Genomic DNA, 15,161 nt, shown 5'->3' with positions numbered 1-15,161 from the left:
ACACACACACACACACACACACACACACACACACACACACACACACATGATGGGCTGAATGGTCTCATTGTAAGTTTTAAGATCCTGTTATTACTATTATTTGAAGTTGTTGGGCTCAACTTCCAGCCTTACACCTATGTTTCAAAACTTGCAAAGAGCTATAAGCTTGCTCACGGATCTTTTGAAGCTGACTTATTTGGAGTTTTACAATTGCATATCTATTCCTCTCATGAATCATTCTATCTGTTACTTCTAACTCTGCATTACAGTTTCAACCCTCTTGAAATTGTGGACAATTGTGAACAGCAATCTTGCTTTCCTCATGATCATTCCTGCAGCGTTGTACTTTCCAGGCAGGTCTCACCCTCCTCTGACTCAGACCTAACTGACTTGATCGTCCAGTCAGATTCTGGCATCGTCTAATAATTTTTGAGAAAGGTGTTAATTCCAGAATGATTATCCTCATCAGTTTTATTCATAAGCTTTTGCTTTCTAGCCCACTGTTTTTGACAGTGCCTCCACGGTGTATAAATTTGCCCAACGTACAGAACACCTTCAGGCCATATTCCTGTCGTCTGATCATCATTCAAAGGACAATTGTTCAAAGATTTCACAAATAGAGCAATTAAGCAGCTTGTGGCCCATTTCACACTAATCCTAGCCACGTACAAACTGATTGGTCCTTTCACAAGCAAACGTCACGCTTAATAGTTCTTTTTCTCTTCTGTGCATATCTTTCCTCTACATCAAGTGGAAAATCTAATACACAAGTGACAGCTTGCCAGTAATCATCAGACTTGAAGCAGGAAGAAAGCACATAATTCTTTCTACATTGTACTGACGGATATTGTATTATTGGCTGTAGAGGTTCATATCCAACCCTTGTAGGAGTAGCCTCTTTGAAAATACCCAGGCTTTGTGATTGCAGATTTGTTTTGAGGTCTTTCATCATGGTTTTCGACAAGTTGACATTTTTGTCTGAAAGGCATGGTGTGATTTTTTTTTAACCAAGGTAACCCTATCCACATGAAGCTTGGTGGTGACAGCTTCCATATTGTAAGACTGATGTTTTGTACTGTGCAGGTCAACTGTTCAGCATCCTCCTGTGTGCCTCAGGAACCCGCACTCTGGCAGGACGCTGGAAGATAGGGTCTGGGAAATAAGGTGCGAGATTTAAAGCCTCTGTTCTCTCTGGATGTTCACCTCAGGCTAGCTCAGCACACCATTTCCGTGACAAGCCTCATGCCTGGTCAGTGATGCCACCAACAAATATCATCTCAACGTCGCAACTCGGTATGTGTCACGCAAAAATAAAAGGAGTTGGCCATTCAGCCCCTCGAGCCTTTAGATAAGATCATGTCTGATCTTCAACCTCACCTATGTAATCCCATATTGCTACCCCAATTTTTTATCAATCTCTGAATTCATACATTCAGAGAACGAGTGTGCCGCTGGAATAGCGATCTCTGATGGTTCCTAACCCTTTGGCTAATGGGCTTCCGGCTCATCTCAATAAACACTGGCTGACTGTCTATTCTGAGCATGTGATCCCCTCGTTTCCAAAAACTCAGCCAGGGCAAAATATCCCATTATTTCATCTGTTAAATCCCTTAAGAAATTTATATGTTTCAAAGAGATAACCTCCGTCTTTTTTCTCGACTGAATATAGGCCTTGTTTATGTAATCTCCACACAAAAGACACTCTCTTCCCCCAGGAAGCAGTCTTGGAAACCTGCAATTTCTCCAAGGTAAATCTCCTTTGGTAAGGAGATGAATTCTGCACGCAGTACTCCAGGTGTGGTCTCACTGAGGTTCCATTTATTAGGAGGAAAACGGAATAATTGCCTTTGGAGCAGAAGGCTCACGATTGATTCCTGGGATGAAGGGGATTGTTTTATGAGGAAAGGTTGAACAATTTGGTGATCTGATTGAAACATATAATATCCTGAGGGGGCTTACCAGAGTGGATACTGAGAGGATGCTTTGCCCTGTTGGGGAGCCTAGAAACAGGTGTCATGGGGTGGTGAGGGAACGGATAATGGGTAGTGAGGTAAGTGGATAGTAGCGTTGTGATTAGAGTGGACAACGGGCAGTTAGGGGAGTGGACAATGGTCAATAAAGGGAGAGGGCAGTGCGGCAGTGAGAGGAGTGGACAACGGGGCAGTGAAGAGAGTGGATGATGGCTCAGTGAGGGGAGTGGATGACGAAGCAGTGAGGGAAGTGGACAATGACGCAGTGAGGGGAGTGGACGATGGGGCAGTGAGGACAGTGGACAATGAAGCAGTGAGGAGAGTGGACAATGGGGCAGTGAGGAGAGTGGACAATGGGGCAGTGAGGGGAGCGGACTATGGTGCTGTGAGGCAAGTGGGCAGTGATGGGAGTGAAAAACAGGGCTGTTAGGGGAGTGGAGAATTGGTCAGTCAGGGGAGTGGACGATGGGGCAGACCGAGGTGTGGACGATGGGGCAGTCAGGGGAGTAGACGATTGGGCAGTGAGGGGAGTGGACGATGGGGCAGTGAGGGGATTGGACGATGGGGCAGTGAGGGGAATAGACAATGAAGCAGTGAGGAGAGTGGACTATGGGGCAGTGAGGAGAGTGGACAATGGGGCAGTGAGGAGAGTGGACTATTATGTTGTGAGACAAGTGGGCAGTGATGGGAGTGAAAAACAGGGCTGTTAGAGGGGAGTGGACGATGGGGCAGTAAGGGGGAATGGACGATGGGTCAGTGAGGAGAGTGGACAATGAGGCAGTGAGTGGAGTGCAAAATTGGATAGTGAAGGAATGGGACAGTGAGGGGAGTGAACAGTGCGGTAGTAAGGAGAGTGGATAGTGTGACAGTGAGGAGAGAGGACAATGGGACAGTGACAGGTCTGGATAAATGGGTCACTGAGTGGTCTGGACAATCTGAAAATGGGATAGTGAGGGAAGGACAATAACAACAGAGATACCACTGCCAGTTCCACTTCCAAACTCTGGCTCCAGTTGTGATGTGGGCATTCAAAGTGACTTCCTGTTGAAGTGTGTCAGCAGGAGATAAGCCATTTTGAAATTTAATGAATAGTTCCAAGACTAATCTGAAACTCCTTAACAAGGATTCTCCTGGAGGTGTGAATAGCTCATCCTCGGTCACCACAATGTGACTACGACAATCATCCAAACTACTGACTGAGACTGTTAAAAATTAATATCCTTGACTAAGAGATCACGAAAGCATGATGCAACAGTTTTTGGGATGGTAGCTGTCTTAAGTTGACCTGACGTGACAGACCATTTTGAACACAACTCCAAGAGGAACTCTCTGAGAAAGAACATTAGAGAGACAGTATTCTCGACCAGGAGATTGACACAGACAAACACCATCGAAAGAACTGCTGTACAACTAGGCACCCCAGGGCCAAAGTGAAAATAAAGGAGCATTCACTCCTTCTGAGAAACTTTTCTTCTTGACCACTTTGGTGAAAAACTTCAACTCTGGTTACAGAGGTGGTTGCAGCTGAAGTCTGACTTTATTATCAATCCCATCACCTCAGAAAAAAATATCTTCAAACAAGTCTAGACAAAGCATCTCATTTTCGACTTGGAGACCCTGCAGCCTTCAGGACTCAATGTCAAGTTCAATAATTTTAAGGGCTGAACACTTCCTTCCATGTCCTTTACCCAACCCCACATCCCAGGCCCTGTCAGGACATGGGCTTCTTTCAGCAAAATCCAACCCATTTTCACTGACTCATTGTCCTCATTATCAGCTTTTCCCCTTCCCTAGCTCACTATTAACCAGCCCTATGTCTGCCTAACTGTTCTTCTCTCTCTCTGGGCTCCACCTCCAAATATCCACTCACTCCTTTTCTTCTTCACCCCTTGCTATTAGCATAAATACCATCTTTTTTGAGCTACGATCCGTTCCGAAGGAGGGTCACAGGGCATGAAACTTTGACTCTGCTTTCTCTCCATTGACGCTGTCAGACTTGCTGAGTTTCGCCAGCAATTTCTACATTTGTTTCAGAACTTCAGCACTCACAATGCTTTGTTTTATTTTAGAGAATCTATCTCTACCTTTCAGTCTTAAAAATATTTCATGGCCTTGTTTCCACTGCGTTAACTGTTTCTCTGTCCACAGATGCTGCCAGACTCACTGAGTTTCTCCAGCTATTTCTGTTTTCATTCCTCCTACTCCCTCTTCCGTCGAAAGGCCAACCTTCGAGAACTTTTCAAGAACCTGCACCCGTCCTTCCTGAGAGTTTTGGATTTACACTAATTTGGAAAGAGACCAATTGCTTCAATGGTCAGAAACTCAACAGCACATCTGATCATTTTTGATTTGCACACATTCCTCTTTAGCTCAAAATAACAAAACCATTCTTTTTAACATCCCATCAGAGGTTTCTCAGAGCCAAGCAAAATGTGCAATTTACCACTTCTTTGTTAGCATTAACTAATTATGTTGATTTATCTGAGGATTTTGCCAACTTCTGAGTCACTCACTATATTTCTAATTAATTCTTCAACGAGAGTATTACTTCCAGGAGCAGAATTCAGAGTCACTGAGGCCTATTGTAAGGGCTATCTGATGTAACCCGGGTCTATAATTGGAGTAACCTGGAGTTACTGGGCTAAATTGATTGTACAATTAGCATAACCAAAATTGATGAGGATAATCGTATAATGACTATAAAGTGGGATATTGGTGTGAAAATGTGTCCTTTTTAATTATTGGGGTAAGGGTGTTGCTGGCAAAGCCGACATTTATTGCCAATCTCTCATTGCCCTTGAAATGAACAGCTTGCTAAGACTATTTCAGAAGGAAATTAAGAGTCAACCACATTGATGTGGGTCTGGAGTCACATGTAGGCCAGACTGGGTAAGGGTGGCAGCTTTCCTTCCCTAAAAGACACGAATGAATCAGATAAATTTTTATGGCAATCGACAGTAACTTCATAGTCACTATTATTTAAATTAGCTTTCGATTCTGTACTTATTCATTGAATTTAAATTCCATCAGCTTTATCCTGGGCCTCTGGATTACTCATCCCACAATGTAACTGCTCCCTCTTCTGGGTATAGTATTGGGGAAACCTGAGGGGATTAATTGGGTAACAAATTAGGGTAACCCAAGGTTACTGGTTTAAGATGGGAGTTTAACTGTGACATCCTAAGATACATCTCCAGTAACCTAATGTAAATGTGTTTATTAATCAGTATTTTTCAGTTGCATGTAAACAGTCTAAGGTCTTCACTGTATCTGGCAGCTACTTTTCAAAGTTCGATATCTGGAAAAAGAAGCTGCATATTTACAATGCCTTTTCAAGATATAATAATTTGAACATTCACTCATGTTCTCACTGAAATGATGAACATAGCAGACAGAAATGATAAAGCCAAGCTTATCAATCTGATTTTGACAGCCTTTGTTGTCAGCTTTAAAGACATCTGACTACTTTCTCTAGGATTAATATTTGGATGAATATACACTTCAATAGAGGATGTTACCCAGGAATCTCTGGCTGTTCAGCCTAGTGAGGATGTTCTGGTCCATTAAGTCAGCTTGTGGCTGCTCTGGGAACTTAGCTTTGGCTCAAAGGGTGGGGTAAATCCACAGAATGTGCAGCATTTTGGGATTGTGGATTCGGAGGTCTCTACGGCATGTCCCATCACAGTTTGAGGCAACAGAGTTCCTGAAGACATTCTGCTGATGTTCGCATGTAAATGATTGCCCATCTTCCTGCTCAGTGGGCATGAGGTTGTACTGAGATGAGAATGGCTAATGCACTTTGCCCCTACCCATGTCTGACTCTCTGCTGCAGAACGAGAAATGTGTGACCAATGAGTTTGATCTGGCTGCTTTGTACTTAGCCCTTGACATCAAGGCCATATTCGACCCTACGTGGCATCAAGGAGCCCTCCTTCATCAAGGAACCTTCCAGCAAAAATGGAATCAGAAAGCAAACTCTCCTCTGGTTGGAGTCATACCTGGCACACAGGAAAATAGCTGTGGTTGTTGCAGGTCAGTCATCTCAGCTCTAGGGCATCTCTACAGGAGTTCTTCAGTTCTTGGCTCTAAGCCCACACACCTTCAGCTGCTTCATCAATGATCTTCCCTCAATCATAAGGTCAGAAGTAGGGATGTTTGTTAATAACTGCACAATGTTCAGTACCATTCACAACTCCTCAGACACTGAAGCAGCCCGTGTTCAAATGCAACAAGATCTGAACAATATCCAGTCTTGGGATGACAAGTGGCAAAAAGTGACATCTGTGCCACACAAATGTCAAGCAATGACCATCTCCAAAAAGAAACCGTCCAATCACCACCCCTTGACATTCAATGGTGTTACCATGACTGAATCACCTACTATCAACATTGACCAGAAACTCAACTGGGCTCGCCACATAAATACAGTGGCCCTAAGAGCAGGTCAGAGGCTACAAATACAGTGGCAAGTAATTCACCTCCTGATTCCCCAAAGCCTGTCCGGCATCTACTAGGCAGAAGTCAAGAGTGCGATGAAATACTCTTTACTTGCCTGGATTGGTGCGATACCAACAATGTTCAAGAAGCTTTATATCATCCAGGACAAAGAAGCCTGCTTGATTGGCACCACATCCGCAAGCATCTACTCCTTCCACCCGATGCTCAGTAGCAGCATTATGTACCATCTAAAAGATGCACTGCAGAAATTCACCATAGATCCTTACATAGCAGCTTCCAAATCTATGACCACTTCCATTTAGAAGGACAGGGCCAGCAGTTACATGGGATTACCACCTGCCTCTCACCATCTTGACTTGGAAATATATCGCTGTTCCTTCATTGTCACTGGGTCAAAATCCTGGAATACCTTCCCCAACAGCATTGTGGGTCAACCTACAGCATGTGAACTGCAGCAGTTGAAGAAGGCAGCTCACCACTACCTTCTCAAGGGTCCATAGCAATGGTCAGTAAATACTGGCCCAGCCAGCAACGCTCACGTCCCACTAGTAAATTTAAAAAAATGAGGCATTCAGTCGACAGCCTATGATAGACTGGCCTCCCATATAAACCAAGAAGAGGTAGGGACATGACAAAGGAGCTTACTCCTGGGTAGGTGGAAGCTGGCTTGGCTGGCCGCTCAACTGACCAATCCATAATAGGGATGTCAAGTCTTTGGTCTCCTGGGACACAGGGACACCAATTCTGAAGAACAGTCACTCCAGACTCAAAATGTTAACCAAAAAAAATTTTTTTCAAAATGTTAACTCTTGTCTCTCTCTCCGCAGAGGACACTGGTCCTCCGGAGTTTCTTCAGCACTTTCTTTTTATTTCAGATTTCCAGCATCCACAGTATCCTGACTTTATCAGAGGGACAATCATGTGCAGTCCAAAACATAGGGACGGGCCTCTCTTCCCAATTCAGAGGCTGTTAGTTTTGGGGTCTTTGCTCATGCGTAAAGTGAACCGAGCCGGGCAAAGGCGTGAACTTTGTTTGTGAGAAGCACATTGCAGAACAGCTTGGAACACAGCGTAAACTACCTGCTGTTCACCCACACATTACGTCAGGTTTATAATTGGCCGGGTCTGATTGCAATGTTTATCCTTAATGTTCCAGCAAACAGGATCCCACACCCGGGATAACAGGCGCACCCATAATATATCAGATTTGTTATGTTCCGGGGGTTACAATATTGTCAGTCTAGCATCTGTTCAATAATTATGAAAACAGAACCTAGAACATAGAACAGTACAGCACAGTACAGGCCCTCCCCGATCGTAAGGGAATGGCTCCTGATATTAAACCCAAGGATGCTGAATACAGAGTTGAAATTTGTCAAATTACTGAATAGAAACTCAAATCGTCCTTTCTCATTCCATCATTGTTGTTTATAGCTTTTGTCTGTCCATCAATCCCTCTTTTCCATGCTATTTAGTCTCTCTCCCTGTACCATTCATTCATTTCATATACATCCTTTCCTGAGAACAATTCCACCATTCATTATCACTGCCATTTCTTTCTTCCCAATCTCTCTCATTTCCTACTTGTTGCTCTGATCTTAATTCATGTCTCTCTCCTGTCCTGTCCCTCACTCCTGTTTTCTCCCTCCCTACCCCTCATTGATGCTGATTTCATAGAAAAATGCAATAGAGAAGAGGCCCTTCAGCCATAAAATCTGTACTGCTGTAAGTATACTACCACTTTCCTGCACTTGAATGTTGTGACACTTCAAATACTTTTTAAAGATTGTGCGGTTTGGTCGGTTGTTTGGATGTCACAATGGCTCAGTGGTTAGCACTGCTGCCTCACAGTGCCAGGGACCCAGGTTCAATTCTTTTTTTATTCATTAACAGGATGAGGGCGTCACTGGCTAGGCAGCATTAATTGTCCATCCCTAACTGCCCAGAGGGCAATTCAGAGTCAACCACATTGCTGTGGATCTGGAGTCACATGCAGGCCAAATCAGGTAAGGATGGCAGTTTCCTACCCTAAAGGGCATTAGTGAACCAGATGGGTTTTTCCTGACAATCGACAATGAATTCATGGTCATCATTAGATTCTTAATTCCAGATACTTTTGTGGTTGGTTGGCTCGCCGAGCTGGTTCGTTGTTCCAAAGGAAAACCGGAGGTGAGGTAGTCCAGCTCAACAGACACGAGAGTTTAAATAACAGGCAGGAAAAGACAACAGCACTTCATCGGAGGCTGCACTGATGATGTTCTCCAGCAGGATAATGAAACATCTGCAGAACAACAAACCAGTTTGGCAAGCCAACCAACCACAACGCGAGCTACAAATCTACACTAAAATCTTCCAGATATTATTGTTGAATACAAATTCCACCATACGCCGTGGCAGGATTCAAACCCGGGTCCCCCGAACATTATCTGGGTCTCTGGATTAACAGTCCAGTGATAATACCACAAGGCCATTGCCTCCCCAGCCATTCCACCCTCAGGCAACTGCCTGTATGGAGCTTGCACATTCTCCCTGTCTGCGTGGCCTTCCTCCGGCTGCTCTGGTTTCCTCCCATAGTCCAAGATGGTGGACAGGCCATGGGAAATGCAGGGTTACAGGGATGTGGGAGGTGAGACTGGGCCTTGATGCTCTTCGGAGGGTTGGTGTGGCCTTGATGGGTCGAATAGCCTGTTTTCCCTGTAAGGTTTGTTTGATTCTAGCTCTGTTGTGTGAGAAAGGCTAGTCAAGTCCTGTGGAAATGACAGGAGACAGAGTTGCCAAGCTGAGAGCTCTGCAGAGGTCAGGAGGAAATGATAATTAGGTCCACGTATTTGGCCGTGGTTACAGAAAGGAATTAATTCATTTATGGATGTAATAGATCTCAGAGTATTGTTCCAATCCAGCGAAGCCGCTGTGTAAACAGGCTCTCAATTGCCACTTCTGGAGCCCTTTCAATGCTCTGTTTAACAGCTCCTCCCACGCACTCAGTTCCTGTGTGGCTGATTTTCAACCTTTATTATTCTGCACCTCTTACACTGGGACTGAGTGCGTGGGTAGGCGAGCTAAACAAAACATTTAAAAAGCTGTTCTTCAAGGCACAGAGGGCTTCATCGCACAGCCTGCCCTTGAGGTCTTTGCTGTAAATGCCATCCTCGCCGATTCCTTACAAAAGGGCTAAAATTGGATGTTCGATATCTGAGGGTAACGGTTTATGTTTGGTACATGTGCATTTTCTGTTTACTGGCATCTTCATTCACCATCAGTTCAAACGTTACACTTGAAGATGACATGCGCTCCCACACCTATATCCAAATTAAATGGTGCGACTATTGCTATCATGACCCATCAAGTTCCATCCTCATGCTTGATTTGCAGCTATTACATCCGCAGAAGATATTTAAAGTAGTTTTTTTCCCTTCCACATTGCTTGGTTGAATCCTCTTTTTCACTGCTGTGCGTAACATTTATCATCGTTCCTTCTGGCATATCTCCTGCCAAACTTGTGTCTGCTTTTTAGTTTATGCCCTGCACAATCGACTCCTTTCTTCCCCTTGACAGAAAGCCTTTCAGATTCCTTGTTGGTATCTTCCGTAATCACATTCCTGAGCAATGCCTGATTGATTCCATTCTCCCCACTGCACAAGTCCTTAACCAGCTTCTTTACTATTCTGTTCTGCTCTGCTGTTTATCTGTACTGTACAGTTACAGCCTCAAGGAATTTGCTTTGTTAAGTTGTCGTTATCTTTAGATATCTTTTAATCAACCTGTTCAGATGTGTTATTTGAAGCAGGACATCAGGCCCAGAGGTAGGGATACTACCGTTATATAACACAAGCCCTATCCTGGTCTTACTTGTTGATTCACGAATTGGTCCTCCATGTATAATGATGAATGGTTTCAGCCTGATTACTGTAATGATGTGCATTCAATGCAGGAATTCTCAAGTGCATTCAACACTACATCCAGTACCAGACCCTTTTCTTCTTAAAAGTTGAAATCGGTGCAAGTATATCGAACTATTCATGAAGAAAATTGAGACCTTCATCTTTCTGCCTTCTCCATCTGTCTCATGAGCTGCTAAGTACAGTTCCAATCACTGTTTAAAGTAATCTCAATTTATTTCAAGATTTGCAATCATCTCAAGTTGGGGGAAGATTGTAATTTAAACCAACTGATTCCTACTTTCACTTCACATCACAAGCATGCTGATTTTTATTTACTTACAGTAATCCACCCCTTTTTTTTTGAATCTGACATCAATGCCTGAAATTTAACACCCATCAAAATTTGGGTTAGTCTCGAGTCAGAGGTTAAAACTCAAAAGAATTTGCAACAGGGACCTGACCGGTTTCTAACCATCCTATTTTAATGAATACTCCAGAAGGGAAACCAGAAAAACTTGCGGATGAGATATACAGGGAGTCTCCTTTTGCTTGTACTTACAAACTCGATCTCATACAGGGGCATAAATTTAAAGACCTAATATACAACCATTTCCTGTACTTACGACCAGACATTTAATGTTGCCCTGCATTGTGTCACACCTCATATACAAATTGACTTGTGAATGGACTCAAGAACACAACTGTCTGTACTTCAAAATGATAAAGGCTAGTTTGCAATGCAGAGCGATGCCAACAGAATGGGTTCAATCCCTGCACCGGCTGAGGTTACCGTGAAGGACTCTCATACTCAACATCTCCCCTCACCTAACGTGTGGTGACCCTCAGATTAAATCATCACCAGTCATCTCTTTCTCTCTCTCTAATGTGAGAGCAGCCCTGTGGTCCTCCGGGACAATGGTGACGTTACTTCAAAATGGAGTCCCAGTATGTTCATTTCCAAAGATTCACATTTGTTTTTACTTTTTCTTTCACTCTTTGATCCTCTCCCAGAAGGCAAATAGGCAATTTGAATGTTATAATACTGGACAGGTGAACTGGAAATTCAGAGCAAGGGTTCCCAAGTCAGGGTTGTGACGCCTAATGAGGTCACAGGAGGAGCAATTTAGATCATGGCTGGAATTAGCTACAAGGCCCATTTCAGTGCACTCAATTTTCTTTTCCAGCCAGGTTCACAGGGAGGTGAGGGGACCTTACCTTCAAGTGACTACATACATGACATGGTTACATCGATGAATGCAAATTGCAATTGGAAGACCAGTGAGTTGGGAAGGAGTTCGTGCTGCATTGGAGTGTTGGGGCAAAGAAGGAGCAGAAAGTTCCAGAACTCCTTTGTAGTGATTGTAACAAGGTCAGCCAGGTGGACTTCATAGAATATGAATCCCCTGATTGGGGCTGTTAACCTGGTCCAATCAGGGAGCCCTGACTGACAGATGAGAGCAGGAGTGTCAGACATCCCGTTCACTGACAGGTGGCTCTGAGGGAACTGGTTCACTGTCATGGACTCTCTATGTGGAGATAAAAGGTGACTTGGTGAAGGGATAATGGTCTTTGGAGTTTTTTCATCCTTAACAGCCAGGTGCTTTTCTGCTCTGGAGATGAACAGGCAGGCCAAGGGAGTACATAAAATAACATTTTCACATTACTGAAAACAGAGATATTCATTTGGTGTACTATATGGAGTGAAATTTGATAAATTAAATACAAAACAGTACTATATTGTCCTTTTGGTGATTTTAATTTTGACTCTGAACTGCCCTCTGGGTGCCATGCCAAACTTGAAGCATCAAAATGGAGGTGGAAAAGGTTTTTGAGGCATTGAGTTAGACTCTAGCAAGAAAGGTGTTGCTAAGGTAAAAGTGTGCGTCTGCACTGTACAGACGGAAAGTGAAGTACTCTTGGAGGTTGTTGCCAAAGATAAATGAGAAATAGGAGTGACAACAGAAAGACATCGGTGATCTGCAGCCTTAAAAATGCGACAATGGGAAGGGAAGCCTTTGAGTTTATATCTATTTCAAATTTCACCAGTTGCCATGGTGGGATTCAAACCCCACTGCATTACTGTCTAGCCTTGTTAAGAGCTGTTTGATACAGTGGCAGAGGTGGAAGTATATTCGGAATGTCCCAAATGTGGAATTCTGGGAAAGACGGGCACAGGTTCCACAGAAGATAGAACATCATATTCAAAGACTCCAGTCAAAGGTGGTCTTGATGTTGAGGTCAGTCTCTCATCTCACCTCTGGAACGTAGTGACTGCAGTAACTTTTTCTTATTCATTAATGGGACGAGGGCATCGCTGGCTAGGCAGCATTTATTGCCCACCCCTAATTGCCCAGAGGACAGTTCAGAGTCAACCACATTGCTGTGGGTCTGGAGTCACATGTTGACCAGACCAGATAAGGATGGCAGTTTCCTTCCCTAAAGGACATTAGTCACCAGATGGGTTTTTTCCCCAACAATTGACATGGTCATCATTAGATTCTTAATTCCTGATATCTATTGAATTCAAATTCCATCATCTGTCAAGGCAGGATTGGAACTCGGGTCCCCGGAACATTATCTAGGTCTCTGGATTAACAGTCCAGCGATAATACCATTAGGCCATCGCCTCCTGAAGCTGTAATGAGGTGAGTGGCCCTGGTGGAACCAAACCTGGTCACCAGTGAGCTATTTATTGCTGAGCAACCTGGTAGCACTGTCAGCGATCCCTTCCATCACTTTGCAAGATAATCAAAAGTAGACCAGTGGGATGGTAACTGACTAGCTTGGCTTTCTCCAGGTTTTTGTCAACAGGATATAACTGGTTAATTTTCTACAATGTCAGATAGGTATCAGTGTTGTTGCTGTGCTAAAATAGCTTGGCTACAGGGATGGCTAGTTCTGAGGCACACATATTATTGCAGGAAAGTTGTCAGGGCACATAGCCTTTGCAATATTCAGTACCTTCGGATGTTCCTTGATATCACCTGGCGTGAATCGAGTTGACTAAAAACAGGCATCAGTGATGCTGGAGGGGGGTGCTTGGGAAGAGACCAAAATAGATCATCTGCTTGTCTGATTTGCTGGGCTCCACCATCAAGGATGGAGATATTTATGGATCTTCCTCCTCTAGTCAGTTGTTTAGTTGTCCACCACCATTCATGACTGGATGTGGAGGACTGCAGCGCTCAGATCTGATCTGTTTAATGTGGGATCACTTAACGCTGTCTATCACTTGCTGCTTTTGGTGTTTGGCATAGAAGTAGTCCTGTTTGGTAGCTTCATCGTGTTGACAGCTCATTTTGAAGTATGCCTGGTGTTGCTCCTAGCATGCCCTCCTGCACTCTCTATTGAATAAGAGTTAAACTCCTGGTTTGATGGAAATGGTAGATGGGGAAATGCCAGGCCATGAGGTTGCACGTTGCGTTGGAGTACAATTCCACTACTGATGTGTTTTATGGAATGTCTAGTCTTAAGTTGCTAAATCTGTTCAAATTCTGAGTCATTTAGCATGCGATAGTGCCACACAACACAATGTAAGGTGAGAAGGATTTAGAAAACACTTTTTAAGTACTACTTCAATAATTATATTGCAACAGGCTATTAACTGGCTGTAAATCATTTTGGGACCTCTTTAGGAGACAGCTTTCTCTCTCTCTGTCTCTTGACAACTGATGTACTTCTTCAGTTTGTATCCATCTGGCTGCAATACTGAAAAATTGACATTTCTGGAAATGTCTTGAAGTAAAATGATAACATCAGACCACCCCTTCAACACTCCCTTATCTCCAGATTGCAGATTGTCAATGTAGGAGGCTGTTCCCACTCATTCTGGACTCACTGGGGTCAGGCTGACAGGTTCATTACTGAATGGAGGGAGGTTGGCACAGCTGGTTGAGCAGTTCAACAAAATAATAATTAGAAAGAGCTGAACTGTCTCAGTGGAAAGGGGGTAAATCATTGGCTGGGATGACACTGGGGAAACTGATCCAAATATTTATTGTGAATCCTCTCCACCATTTCATAGACATCAGTAGTAGACTCCACCACAAGAGGCAGAACATGATATATAGGATCAGGAGTATGCCATTCGGCCCCTCAAGCCTACCCTACCATTCAACAAGATCATGAGCTCAACTATACAACCTTGAGCTATAAGAACATAATTTTAGTTATTAACTTCTCATTATTGAGGTCTCTCATACATTTTTTCATTCATTTAGGGGATGTGGGCATCATTAGCTGGGCCATCATTTATTACCCATTTGTATTTGTCCAAAGCTGCCATTCTTGTGGATTTGGAGTCACATGTAGGCCAAACCAGGTAAAGATGGCAGATTAGGAGGTTGAGAGGAGACCGTATAGAATTTTCTAAATTCATGAGGGATACAGATAGGGTTAATGATAGGTGTTTTTTCCCAAGGTTTGGGGGATTTCAAGACTAGGGACACATTTTTAAGGTGAGAGGAAAGAGATTTAAAAAAAGGCATGAGAGCAAATCTTTTACATAGAGGGTGGTTCATGTGTGGAATATGGGCACAATTACAATGCTTAAAAGACATTTTGATAAGTGCATGAATAGGAAAGGATTGGAGTGATATGGGCCAGAAGCAGGCAGGTGGGACTAGTTTAATTTGGGATTATGATCAGCATGGACTAGTTGCACCAAAGGGTCTGTTTCTGTGCTGTATGACTCTATCCCTTCCCTAATGGACATCAATGAACCAGATGAATTTGAGAGATAGTAGGAACTGCAGATGCTGGAGAATCTGAGATAACAAGGTGTAGAGCTGGATGAACACAGCAGGCCAAGCAGCATCAGAGGAGCAGGAAGGCTGACATTTTGGGCCTAGAT

The 15,161-nt window shown here is 43.6% G+C and overlaps 1 protein-coding gene across 1 annotated transcript in view; it reads right to left on the bottom strand.

Moving 5' to 3' along the window:
• The window catches only part of LOC109919125 (adhesion G protein-coupled receptor L1-like), a 337,549-nt gene that overhangs the window by 273,291 nt on the left and 49,097 nt on the right, over positions 1 to 15,161 (bottom strand). The window lies entirely within an intron of this gene.

This window comes from Rhincodon typus, chromosome 38 (genome assembly GCF_021869965.1).
Source record: "Rhincodon typus isolate 14 chromosome 38, sRhiTyp1.1, whole genome shotgun sequence".
Taxonomy (NCBI): domain Eukaryota; kingdom Metazoa; phylum Chordata; class Chondrichthyes; order Orectolobiformes; family Rhincodontidae; genus Rhincodon; species Rhincodon typus.
The sequence above is the reverse complement of the archived record's forward strand: the minus strand, read 5'-3'. Positions and strand labels throughout refer to the sequence as shown.